General features: G+C 42.3%; 4 non-coding genes across 4 annotated transcripts; all 4 read right to left on the bottom strand.

Moving 5' to 3' along the window:
• Positions 1–8,048: 8,048 nt before the first annotated feature.
• On the bottom strand, positions 8,049–8,164 carry LOC142930733 (U5 spliceosomal RNA). Its single transcript, XR_012946684.1, has one exon. It is a non-coding gene; the product is annotated as a U5 spliceosomal RNA (small nuclear RNA).
• A 1,116-nt stretch (positions 8,165–9,280) lies between these two features.
• Positions 9,281–9,396, bottom strand: LOC142930677 (U5 spliceosomal RNA). The gene has a single exon (XR_012946628.1). It is a non-coding gene; the product is annotated as a U5 spliceosomal RNA (small nuclear RNA).
• A 1,118-nt stretch (positions 9,397–10,514) lies between these two features.
• Positions 10,515–10,630, bottom strand: LOC142930738 (U5 spliceosomal RNA). Its single transcript, XR_012946688.1, has one exon. It is a non-coding gene; the product is annotated as a U5 spliceosomal RNA (small nuclear RNA).
• Positions 10,631–12,039: 1,409 nt separating this feature from the next.
• LOC142930739 (U5 spliceosomal RNA) lies at positions 12,040–12,155 on the bottom strand. Its single transcript, XR_012946689.1, has one exon. It is a non-coding gene; the product is annotated as a U5 spliceosomal RNA (small nuclear RNA).
• Between the last annotated feature and the right edge of the window lie 1,250 nt (positions 12,156–13,405).

Below are 13,405 nucleotides of genomic sequence, written 5' to 3' on the forward strand. Positions count from 1 at the left end.
AACAAATTTTATTGGATTTGAAAGCGGGGTTTATTAATAGGTCGGAGCCGCTGATGTGGCTAATACATTTGAAAGGCTGCCGTACAAGCAGCCTGCAGGGCAGCACAAAGTGGCAGCCATCATTTTGCAGCAGTCAGATATCCGGTTATCCCGATTACCGACTTTCCCAAAATTTCAGGGGGGGCTGAGCCCCCCGCAGCTCCCCCTGTGGCTCCTCCCCTGGTGACAGTAAAATATATTATTTGTCCAGTATTTTTGGCGATTTTTTTAAATAATGTACTGTATCTTATTGTACCCTGTTAATTTGTGTTAAGGTTTACTGTTGTATGCTAGTGTTGAGTACAGATTTTTAGTAGCTCAGTTTTAAGATAGCTATGAGATATTTTTTATTTTACTAGGTAAGGCCCACTGAGTTATATAGGTCTTTTTCAGAAGAGACCTGGCCACAAATGATAGCTTAACAAAATGGCTTGTGGAAATTTTAAGCAGCCAAATACTCTAACTGCACATTCATTCTAAATATGTGAAAAACCGGAGGCCCTGGAGAAAAATCCACACGCCCACGACGAGAGAGACATGCAAACTCCAGATGTCCAGGTGTCAGGGTCGGGATCGAATCTCATGACCTACTGCACATCAGGCGAGGTATTTAACATCTCGCCAGTGGCACCCCTCACTAAATTAATGTAACATTGTGGGCACGTCTAAGATGTGCGTGTTAACACACAGCTTCACCGTACCCTCCGTTGTCTTTGTTTAGCTCTCGTGGAAAAAAAATCGCTTCGATTGACATCGTTTAAATATTCGTCGTCACACCTTTCAGGAACGCATCCCCTGACGCAAAGCGGGATATCGTTGTAAGTGTTTGGTATGCGGGAAGAAACTGGAGTACTCGGATATGGACACATGCATACGAGGGGTAACGCTCAAAAGTTCTGCACAGATAGATTAATTAGAATACGTTAATGTACCGCAATCTCCTTACCATGTTGCAGCTCAAGCCTCCTGCAATGAATGTACCATATGCTCAGCACTTTTGTCAATCCACTGTTGGAGGAAGGCCTTCCCGCACCTATGCAGGTACCATGCGGGCTATTTGACAGTACTTCACCACACTGGTCAATACGGATTGATAAAGGCTAGGTTTACAGATGCGGTGGCACAGAGGTACGGTACAACAATGCACTATATGTAGCCCGCAAGCTTTATAAAAACCTGTTTTGTGAAATGTGGTCACCCAAACAAGCAATATCCGGTATAAAATTTGCTTAACTTCCTAGTTCTGATGAGATCATCGGGTTCATTCAGGGTGATTTGGTCGTATTTTGAATTTCGTTTTTAAGAGTATTCTGCGCACGAAACGCGAGTGTATGTATGTTGAACTTCTTTCGCACGGTATGTATCCAACCGTGCTTATCGGAGGTGTGGTGGGGGAAGGCCAATAAACTGAAGTGTACACATCAGTATACAATCACTGCAATCGCACGCACGTGAGGCAGGCGAATCCACGCGAGCGGAATCGCATCTCCACACGGATTGCACAGAACAGGCAAACAACGACTACATGGACGATGGGGCATGGATGCTGTTCAGGCAGACAGCGTCTATTAAAAGAGCAACGTACGTTTGTCAAGAGTTGTGCCTGGCTTGAGTTTCAATCGACCATTTCACAGATACAACGAGACAGAACGCTGTGTGTGAGAGAGAATTAAACCCCTTTGCTCTTACAGCCGTGAGATAAGGGCAGACTTTGGATTAAAATGGCTGCTCAACAAGAGAGGCACTAAAGCGCTAAAGCTGGGAGGGAGCAAAGCGTGGATGGATTAAACAGCGCGCGGTCTCTCGTTCGCTTCCTCGGCCCACACCAACAACGGCCAAGCAGCTAAAACAGTAGCCGCCACAAAAGCCACACAACCAGCAGCCACAAGTCACGCCGACAGCAGCCACCACCAGCAAGCAGCAACTGCCACATCGACAGCAGCCCCAACAGCTACACGAACAGCAGCCACACAAACAGCCATTCCAAGAGTAGCCACAATAGGAGTCTTAAATATCCACCAACTGCCACACCAAATAAGGGACCATCCAAAAATGACGTCACGCGATTTTGGACGATTTTTGACCCATCCCCCCCAACTCGTCAAACGGTGTCACAAAAAGTCAGACCCCCATCAAATATGACGTCACAAAGCTCTGCCCCCCCCCCCCCCAAAAATATATAAAACATGCTTCAAATCGCTTTAAACTATCGTCATTGTAGCGCGTATTTAATGTGGCGCTGCACTCTGATGTTGTAGGAGAAAACATTTATTAAAAAGTCTATTTAATTAAGTAGAACGTTGTCTATATTTATTTAAGGTTGCGCATTTTGATGTGACGTTGCATTTCTCAAACCCCCCCCCTCTTGTCACACATCGTCACAAATGTCTGAACCCCCCCACCCCACCCCAGGTGCGTGACGTCATTTATGGACGGCCCATAACAGCATGACCGCCGGCATCAATAGTCACATCAAACAGCAGGCACAAGCTACGGCAAAGGCATCAAAGTCAGCCACACCAAATAATTCTGGTCGGGTATTTTAGCACAGTTGGTGGTTAAACAGGGCTGCAAATATTGCGATTGTGAGATCCATTTGCAACCAGGGTTCAGCTTATCAACATCATCGTTTCAGTGGTCTGCAGAATAAGCACCTCATCGAGGGGCACCATTACTAAGTGGTAATATATTTTCCACCTTTTATTTTTGCTAATTTACAGAATAAGTACACAATCCAATCGTTGTTTGTTTCACGAGGTTGTATCCTGACCATAAAAGCTTTATTACGGCTGCAGAAATTACTGGGTGACTGTGGTGGGAATCAATCCTACCAATTCTGTAGAAAGTGGCTCAGTAGTGAGTCACCTGACAGGTGTGTTAACTCAGCAACTGCAGGAAAGAACGTGAAATGACATGCAGGACGATTGTTCCCCCCCCCCCCCAATTAGATTTGTCCTCAAATTGACTTTGGATGGATAATACCTTGTCCCGCACATAAACATTCTTTGGAGGAAGCCTAAAAATTGTATAAAAGTGTAACTGCACTCCCAAAATAAATAAAAATGGAACGGCATTCAACGCAACGCTGCCTTGTTGTTCACTGTGTCTCCCCACTGCCCAGCAACATAAAAAATGACTGAATACCATAACGTCACATCCTGCACCATAAAAACAAATCATATGCAGCTACAAGTAATATTACAGGGTGTAAACGGGATACATTTTGGTCTCAATGGAAACAACAACAGGACTGGCCCGCTACACCCGGGCAGTTGACCCCCATCTGGGTGCCCTAGTGCTTTTGAGGCCACACGCTGTATATCGGTGCCATGTCATAGGGGGAATAACTTTGCAGACGAACCTCTGCAAGTGAGCGGCGGCGACACCGCGCGTCACAGAACTACGTTACGAGTCCCTACGATTGACAGTGGTGCACCTTCTTATATGCCCTGCAAAGGACGTCGCATTGCCGAGACGAAATATGAAAATCCGACTGAAGGACCAAATTTAACTTGACGTTATTATTTTTTCCGCTGCAGCAATTGCGTGTCCGTTGAACTTATTTTTGCACACCTACGTAGCCAACCGTGCTAATCGGAGGTGACCAGGTGGAGGCTAGAAACTCGCTGTACTCGAGAAACTGGTTTAAGCACGGGCAGCTGAAAGCCGGATTTGAACCCGGAATCTCAAGTGGAGTTGGCTCAGTCCCTACAATCTCCCGAACCACATCCAACACGTGCGACAAACATTCACCTGTGCCGGCGACGCCTCTCTCTGCCATCCCCTGTGACGGCTCACTGCCGTTCGTCGTCTCTCCGCCATGGTCCCCGACGCACGAACGCTCCATCATCCCTGGGTTCACCCTCTGTGCAGAGCAAGGGGGAAGTGCCGTGTTACTCATGGTTAATATTCAGGCGGCGTGTGTGCGTGCGCACCTTAACGCTGGGGCCCCGTTTATCTTCAAACCAATCGCCCAGCTCACCACATCGCTTCGTGTTCGGGTGTTTGCAATTCGCGCTTCACGCCAAGCATCCCTTGTAAAATGAACTGTTTATGTATCAGCTGGCTGTGCCCTGGATAAACAAAAACGTGGATTGGTTGAAGGACCTGCAAGGTAAATTAAAGTTCAAAGGTCAAAGTATACAGTAGACTCTCGATTATCCTCCTGCGGTTTATCAGATTTGTGGATTAACCGTGCACCTGAGATCTTGACATAAATTAATAACGCATGGATTTTCCCTTAAGCCCAAATTAATCATCTAAAAACAGTCATACATTGTTATTCTTGGAAACGTTTATTGCAAGTCACGTGTTAAACCGACAAAATATGTGCTCTGGTTAATCCGAAATCCATTTGATCGCCTATACAGTACAGTAGTTGTAAATCTTTACAACAGTGGGTGGCGGAGTTGTATCGATGTTTATTGCCGTGGCTCTGCTGCTGTCCACTGAGTGGGCCTAGTCTTCTGCACGGGAGCAGGAAAGTGTTATTATCACCGAGCATGCGCATCGATCGGTCGATAGTTAATATTCCTTCTAAATCGAAAGAGTAAAAAATCAAAATCGTCAGTTGTGCTTCATTTTGAGTGACTTATCGATCATTGATTTTGCGAGTTTAAATTTACGAAACGGTGCGATGGGACAGAAACGGCACCGTGTTGTTTTAACTTTCAATCAGAAACTGGACTTAGGCATAATTTTCCAAACCTGTTTAAGTGAGTGTGTGTTTTTGTTATGGCCTTCTGTAATAAAAACAAGATCAATACATTCTTTACTATAATGTTTTGTTTATTAACAAACTTGATTTATTTTACTTAAACAATTTATTCCTACATTAGTGGTTTTTGGCATAGAGATCCACGGAAAATTGTTATATTTTGGATTATCCGCGATTTTTAAGTATCGCCAGCTGTCCTCCCCGTCATTAGCACGGATAATCGAGTCTACTGTATTTTAAACATTTCAGCGGAAAATCAGAAAAAAATCCTGCATTCTGTGATGTCCCACAGATAAATGTATTAACTCGAGAGCAAGGTACAGAGTCTTAATATCAAGGGATAAAACAGAAAAAACAAAAAAATATATAATTTGCATAAATTGTAAACAACAGACCCTTTTGGCGCCATCTGGTCGAGCACCAATTGGGTCGAGGCTCAAAAGAAAGCGGTCCCTTGGTGTGAACCAATCAGTTTCAAGGACAATGCATATATTATCATAGTGTGTTTTTTGTTTGCATTTTGACTGCAGGTATTGTGGTTAATGCAGACATGAATCATTGTAAAAAGGTTTCAGTTTTGTTGCCAGAAAAAAGGGGAAAACCCCTATTATTATTATCATTGAAGAACTGATTAAATCATTACATGCCCCGTTAACATTGCTGTAGGTTCCAGTGAGAACTGCCACAATGCAATGCTTTACAATATCGACACGCGGACGGATGCTGGCATGTGCGGCGAGCCACTTTCCTGGCATTTTAAATGCATTGTCGCAATGCGGCCAATCGCGGATTACGCAGAGAACAGAGTAGGGTTTTTTTGCTGAATATCGTTCTTTTTTTCCAGATGGCAGGAGCTGAATGATATGACGCCCAATGTCTAAGGAAAATCGTGGAGTGTTTTTCATGGATATTGGGATACACCACTCTTACCCAAGACGTATCTGCAAGTGGCCCACATGTCTAAAGGAGTGCTTTCTCGTGTAACTGTACACCTACATCCCTTTTTGTCGATCCACTGCTGGATGAGGGCCACGATCACGCCTTTGCGGGCCGTGTGGGGGTTATTTTACCACACCTCAAGCCGATCAGTGTGGGTCGGTAAAAGCAAGGAGCGTAAACCTTGGAGCACACAGAGCAGTAGAGCAATGTGATTTTTGTGCAGCACGTGATACTTATTTTATTGAAAGATAATAATAAGAAATGTCCGTTTGTAAGGTGCACTTCATCCGTGGATCCCAAGCTCTACCCGAGCTTAATTCCCCCCCCCCCTTAGCTTCAGAGACCCAATGAGATCGGGTGCATTCCAGCAGATTATGCCGGTATAACAGTGATTTGCTCATAGGCCTCATGTGTAATTAGAGATTGACAAACGTTCATAACTAAGAATGATGACCCATTGAGCACAGAAGCCTGTACAGTAATTTCAGGGAAGATGCGTATTTAACAAAAAGTGCACAGCAGTAAAATAGTGGTACTGTAAGAGGCAGTGAGCGCATTGTTATCGTTTACATGGGAGATGTTGAGAATCAGTAGAATAGAAGAAAGGGCCCGCTGCTCTGTAACAGAAAATAGGAAATGGGGAAACGTCGTGAGAATATTATTGTGTTATTTTATTTTATCAATTTATTATTTTATTCTCATTCTACGTGACTTTACCGAAAGAACCAAAGAAAATGGGTATCATTTTCATTCTCTTATCACAACGCTGTATTCATATCACAAAAAGTAATGTTTGATTATTAAAAAAGAAATGTACAGTAGACTCTGGATCATCTGTGTGTGGTTTATCAGATTTGCGGATTAACCATGCATCTGAGATTCATTTGTATAAATTAATAATTCACGGATTTTCCCTTAAGCCCAAATTAATAAACTTAAAACTTATATATTGTTATTCTTGGAAATGTTTATTACAAGTCACGTGCTTAAGCCAACCAAATATGCGCTCCGGTTAATCCTAAATCCACGTGATAACCCCTCTACAGTACAGTAGTTGCATATATTTACAACAGTGGGTGGAGTTGGACTTTGATTGGCGTGGCTCTGCTATCCACTGAGTGGGCCGAGTCTTCTGCTTGGGAGCAGAAAAGTGGAATTATCACTGAGCACGCACATCAATCGGTCGTCGATTGTTAGTGTTCGTTCCAAGTCGAACGAGTAACAATCGAAATCGTCAGTTGTGCTTAATTTTGAGTGATTATCTGAACAGTCATTTCAAACTGTTTAAGTGATTATGATTTTGTATGGACTTTGTAATAAAACAAGATCAATGCATTCTTTACAACAAATTATTGTTCGTTAAAAAACTCAATTTTCTCAACGCAAACATAATTTAAACCTATATTAGTGGTTTTTGGCAAAAAGATGCGCGGAAAATTTATATTTTTAGATTATCCGCGGTTGTCCTCCCCGTCATTAGCGCAGATAATTTAATCTAATGTCATTTTCAATGAACCATGGTCAGTCTTCTGTATTCGTTACTCCCACTTATATGGTATCGCGATCTTCCGCAGTTACATGTAAAATCCCACTTAGCTTCAGCCACTAACACATTAATGCTTGGTTTGAGAAGCTCAACCAGCCAACAGCCAGGAAACTCGAGGCTATTATTTTTAACTAGCCTTTTGCCCTTTTAAGGATGGGTGTATTGCAGTAAATTTTGAAAATTGCAAGCGAAAAGCAGACAGCGACATGATATTCATTGCATGAATGTGTGTGCAATTTGTAAGGGCGCAGTGACAAAGACCTATTTCATTTTAAGATTATAATCCCTTGTTCATCATGACGTCCTTTTTACTTTGATGTCTCAATAGTGTTACGAAGATCGCGTGACATGAGGGTTCTGCCTTTGTAGTGAGGGTTGTAAGTTGACGCTGAGGAGGGGGGAGGAGGCGGCTCGGCCCCCCCATGAGGAGTGACGCAAGCCGCTAATTATTATTAATGGAGGGTGTCCATTTGGAGGACGTCACCTTATGATTATTAATGAGGGGGGTTGGTCGACGTGGAGTGATATTACGAGAGTTAAGGACAGACATTAATGGGGGGGGGGTGCATCAAGCGTATGTACGCAGGTGGGGGGGGGGGGGTAAAAGTATGCGTGCATACAGGGAGGGGGAAAGGGGATGAACCCTAAACTGCAATACACCCATCCTTGGACGGGCTATAGGCTAGTCAGACAATAAATAGCTGCGTAAATTTGTCACCATGAACACAAAGTGTGCCCCCCCCTCTATTTTCATGACGTGAAGCACCCGTAGCCAGCAACCTCAATCTTTTTGTTACTTTCAAGGAAACCCGGCCAGAGCAGGGTTACGAAAAATAGTTTAAGACTCATTAGAGTGTTCCTCTCCACCGAAATCTTTAGTAAAAGGCGAAAGATGTATTCGCTCTGAAGACAAACCAGAGTAAAGTTTAGTTCCATCATTAGTAGGTACTTATCGGAACACTCCTACATTTATCCTATGGGACCTGTTCTTCGGAACTTTAGTAAAATTAAAACGTCCTTTGATACAACTTAAAATCAGTGATTATTTAATTTCCATTAATGTTTTTACACGAGGGTTATTAAAGTAAAGGTAATGTTATTCTGCACATAGTTTACTTCACATTGTGATCATTGTACATAATTACAGTATTGGACCAATGACGGACCCGTAAACATGCCCAATAACTTGGCCAGCGTCCGTTAGCTTTTTAAAATACTGTATTTTAACAAACATATTTTAAGAAACATACTGTATTGTCATGTATTATATGTATTATGCATACCAACTGTCATCTATTATCTACATATGGCGCTGCATGTTTTATTTAAACACTAGCCTTTTGCCCGTCCAAGGACGGGTGTATTGCAGTAAATCTGAAACTTGCAAGCAAAAAGCAGACCGCGACGTGATATTCATTGCATTAATGCGTGTGCAATTTCTTTTTTAATGCGCGGTGACACAGACCTATTTCATTTTAAGGTTATAATCCCTTGTTCATCATGATGTCCTTTTTACTCTGATGTCTCAATAGCGTTACGGAAATCTCATGACATGAGGGTTCTGCCTATGAAGTGAGGGGTGTAAGTTGACGCCTAGGATAGGGGAGGAGGCCCATTGGCCCCCCATGTGTAGTGACTTCAGCCGCTAATAATTAGGAATGCGGGGAGGGGGTGTCGATTTGGAGGACGTCACCTGCTCTTGAAAATTAATGAGGGGGACTGGTTGATGTGGAGTGATGTTACGAGAGTTAAGGACAGACATTAATGAGTGATTATAGTAGGTATTCGGGGAGGGGTGCATCAAGCGTACGTACGCAGGTGGGGGGGGGGGATAAAAGTACACGTGCATACAGGGAGGGGGAAAGGGTATGGACCCTAAACTGAAATACACCCGTCCTTGGACGGGCTATAGGCTAGTCAGATAATAAATAGCTGCGTAACTTTGTCGCAATGAACACAAAGTGTGTCCCCCTCCTCTCTTTTCATGACGTGAAGCACCCGTACCCAGCAACCTCCATCTTTTTGTTACTTTCAAGGAAACCCTGCCAGAGCAGGGTTACGAAAAATAGTTGAAGACTCATGAGAGTGTTCCTCTCCACGGAAATCTTTAGTAAAAGGCGAAAGATTTATTCGCTCTGAAGAGAAACCAGAGTAAAGATTAGTTCCAGTAAAGTTTAGTACTTATCGGAACACTCCTACATTTATCCTATGGGACCTGTTCTTCGCAACTTTAGTAAAATTAAAACGTCCTTTGATACAACTTAAAATCAGTGATTATTTAATTTCCATTCATGTTTTTACACGAGGGTTATTAAAGTAAAGGTAATGTTATTCTGCACATAGTTTACTTCACATTGTGATCATTGTACATAATTACAGTATTGGACGAATGGCGGACCCGTAAACATGGCCAATAACTTGGCCAGCATCCGTTAGCTTTTTAAAATACTGTATTTTAACAAACATATTTTAAGAAATATACTGTATTGTCATGTATTATATGTATTATGCATACCAACTGTCATCTATTATCTACATATGGCGCTGCATGTTTTATTTAAACACTAGCCTTTTGCCCGTCCAAGGACGGGTGTATTGCAATAAATCTGAAACATGCAAGCAAAAAGCAGACCGCGACGTGATATTCATTGCATTAATGCGTGTGCAATTATTTTTTAATGGGCGGTGACACAGACCTATTTCATGTTAAGGTTATAATCCCTTGTTCATCATGACGTCCTTTTTACTCTGATGTCTCAATAGCGTTACGGAAATCTCGTGACATGAGGGTTCTGCCTATGTAGTGAGGGGTGTAAGTTGATGCCTAGGATAGGGGAGGAGGCCCATTGGCCCCCCATGTGTAGTGACTTCAGCCGCTAATAATTAGGAATGGGGGGAGGGGGTGTCCATTTGGAGGACGTCACCTGTTCTTGAATATTAATGAGGGGGACTGGTCGATGTGGAGTGATGTTACAAGAGTTAAGGACAGACATTAATGGGTGATTATAGTAGGTATTCGGGGGGGGGGAGCATCAAGCGTACGTACGCAGGTGGGGGGGGGGGGGGTAAAAGTACGCGTGCATACAGGGAGGGGGAAAGGGTATGGACCCTAAACTGAAATACACCCGTCCTTGGACGGGCTATAGGCTAGTCAGATAATAAATAGCTTCGTAACTTTGCCGCAATGAACACAAAGTGTGTCCCCCTCCTCTTTTTTCATGACGTGAAGCACCCGTACCCAGCAACCTCAATCTTTTTGTTACTTTCAAGGAAACCCTGCCAGAGCAGGGTTACGAAAAATAGTTTAAGACTCATTAGAGTGTTCCTCTCCACGGAAATCTTTAGTAAAAGGCGAAAGATTTATTCGCTCTGAAGAGAAACCAGAGTAAAGTTTAGTTCCATCATTAGTAGGTACTTATCGGAACACTCCTACATTTATCCTATGGGACCTGTTCTTCGGAACTTTAGTAAAATTAAAACGTCCTTTGATACAACTTAAAATCAGTGATTATTTAATTTCCATTCATGTTTTTACACGAGGGTTATTAAAGTAAAGGTAATGTTATTCTGCACATAGTTTACTTCACATTGTGATCATTGTACATAATTACAGTATTGGACCAATGGCGGACCCGTAAACATGGCCAATAACTTGTCCAGCATCCATATTCTTAGTTTTTTCGGTAAAGTCACGTTGAAGAGAAACAACAAAATAATAAAATATATATAAACCAATAAAAAAATTCTCACGACGTTTCGACCATAACTCAAACGGTCGTCTTCAGGTGTGTTGAAGAAGACGACCGTTTGAGTTATGGTCGAAACGTCATGAGAATTTTGTATTGTTTTATATATATATTTTATTATTTTGTTGTTTCTCTTCAACGTGACTTTACCAAAAAAACTAAGAATATGAATTACTGCAGTCACGAAAGCTTATAATCAAAATTTGTCCAGCATCTGTTAGCTTTTTAAAATACTGTATTTTAACAAACATATTTTAAGAAATATACTGTATTGTCATGTATTATATGTATTATGAATACCAACTGTCATCTATTATCTACATATGGTGCTGCATGTTTTATTTAAACACTAGCCTTTTGCCCGTCCAAGGACGTGTGTATTGCAGTTAATCTGAAACTTGCAAGCGAAAAGCAGACCGCGACGTGATATTCATTGCATTAATGCGTGTGCATTTTTTTTTAATGCGCGATGACACAGACCTATTTCATGTTAAGGTTATAATCCCTTGTTCATCATGACGTCCTTTTTACTCTGATGTCTCAATAGCGTTACGGAAATCTCGTGACATGAGGGTTCTGCCTATGAAGTGAGGGTGTAAGTTGACGCCTAGGATAGGGGAGGAGGCCCCTTGGTCCCCCATGTGTAGTGACTTCAGCCGCTAATAATTAGGAATGCGGGGAGGGGGTGTCGATTTGGAGGACGTCACCTGCTCTTGAAAATTAATGAGGGGGACTGGTCGATGTGGAGTGATGTTACGAGAGTTAAGGACAGACATTAATGGGTGATTATAGTAGGTATTCGGGGGGGAGCATCAAGCGTACGTACGCAGGTGGGGGGGGGGGGTAAAAGTACGCGTGCATACAGGGAGGGGGGAAAGGGGATGGACCCTAAACTGAAATACACCCGTCCTTGGACGGGCTACAGGCTAGTCAGATAATAAATAGCTGCGTAACTTTGCCGCAATGAACACAAAGTGTGTCCCCCTCCTCTCTTTTCATGACGTGAAGCACCCGTACCCAGCAACCTCAATCTTTTTGTTACTTTCAAGGAAACCCTGCCAGAGCAGGGTTACGAAAAATAGTTTAAGACTCATTAGAGTGTTCCTCTCCACGGAAATCTTTAGTAAAAGGCGAAAGATTTATTCGCTCTGAAGAGAAACCAGAGTAAAGTTTAGTTCCATCATTAGTAGGTACTTATCGGAACACTCCTACATTTATCCTATGGGACCTGTTCTTCGGAACTTTAGTAAAATTAAAACGTCCTTTGATACAACTTAAAATCAGTGATTATTTAATTTCCATTCATGTTTTTACACGAGGGTTATTAAAGTAAAGGTAATGTTATTCTGCACATAGTTTACTTCACATTGTGATCATTGTACATAATTACAGTATTGGACCAATGGCAGACCCGTAAACATGGCCAATAACTTGTCCAGCATCCATATTCTTAGTTTTTTCGGTAAAGTCACGTTGAAGAGAAACAACAAAATAATAAAATATATATAAACCAATAAAAAAATTCTCACGACGTTTCGACCATAACTCAAACGGTCGTCTTCAGGTGTGTTGAAGAAGACGACCGTTTGAGTTATGGTCGAAACGTCGTGAGAATTTTGTATTGTTTATATATTTTATTATTTTGTTGTTTCTCTTCAACGTGACTTTACCAAAAAAACTAAGAATATGAATTACTGCAGTCACGAAAGCTTATAATCAAAATTTGTCCAGCATCTGTTAGCTTTTTAAAATACTGTATTTTAACAAACATATTTTAAGAAATATACTGTATTGTCATGTATTATATGTATTATGAATACCAACTGTCATCTATTATCTACATATGGCGCTGCATGTTTTATTTAAACACTAGCCTTTTGCCCATCCAAGGACGGGTGTATTGCAGTAAATCTGAAACTTGCAAGCGAAAAGCAGACCGCGACGTGATATTCATTGCATTAATGCGTGTGCAATTTTTTTTTAATGCGCGATGACACATACCTATTTCATGTTAAGGTTATAATCCCTTGTTCATCATGACGTCCTTTTTACTCTGATGTCTCAATAGTGTTATGGAAATCTCGTGACATGAGGGTTCTGCCTATGAAGTGAGGGGTGTAAGTTGACGCCTAGGATAGGGGAGGAGGCCCATTGGCCCCCCATGTGTAGTGACTTCAGCCGCTAATAATTAGGAATGGGGGGAGGAGGTGTCGATTTGGCGGATGTCACCTGCTCTTGAAAATTAATGAGGGGGACTGGTCGATGTGGAGTGATGTTACGAGAGTTAAGGACAGAAATTAATGGGTGATTATAGTAGGTATTTGGGGGGGGGGAGCATCAAGCGTACGTACGCAGGTGGGGGGGGGGGGGGTGGGTAAAAGTACGCGTGCATACAGAGAGGGGGAAAGGGTATGGACC

The sequence above is a fragment of the Petromyzon marinus genome, chromosome 42, assembly GCF_048934315.1.
Source record: "Petromyzon marinus isolate PM22_M1 ecotype Great Lakes invasive population chromosome 42, UKy_Petmar_22M1.pri1.0, whole genome shotgun sequence".
Lineage (NCBI taxonomy): Eukaryota > Metazoa > Chordata > Hyperoartia > Petromyzontiformes > Petromyzontidae > Petromyzon > Petromyzon marinus.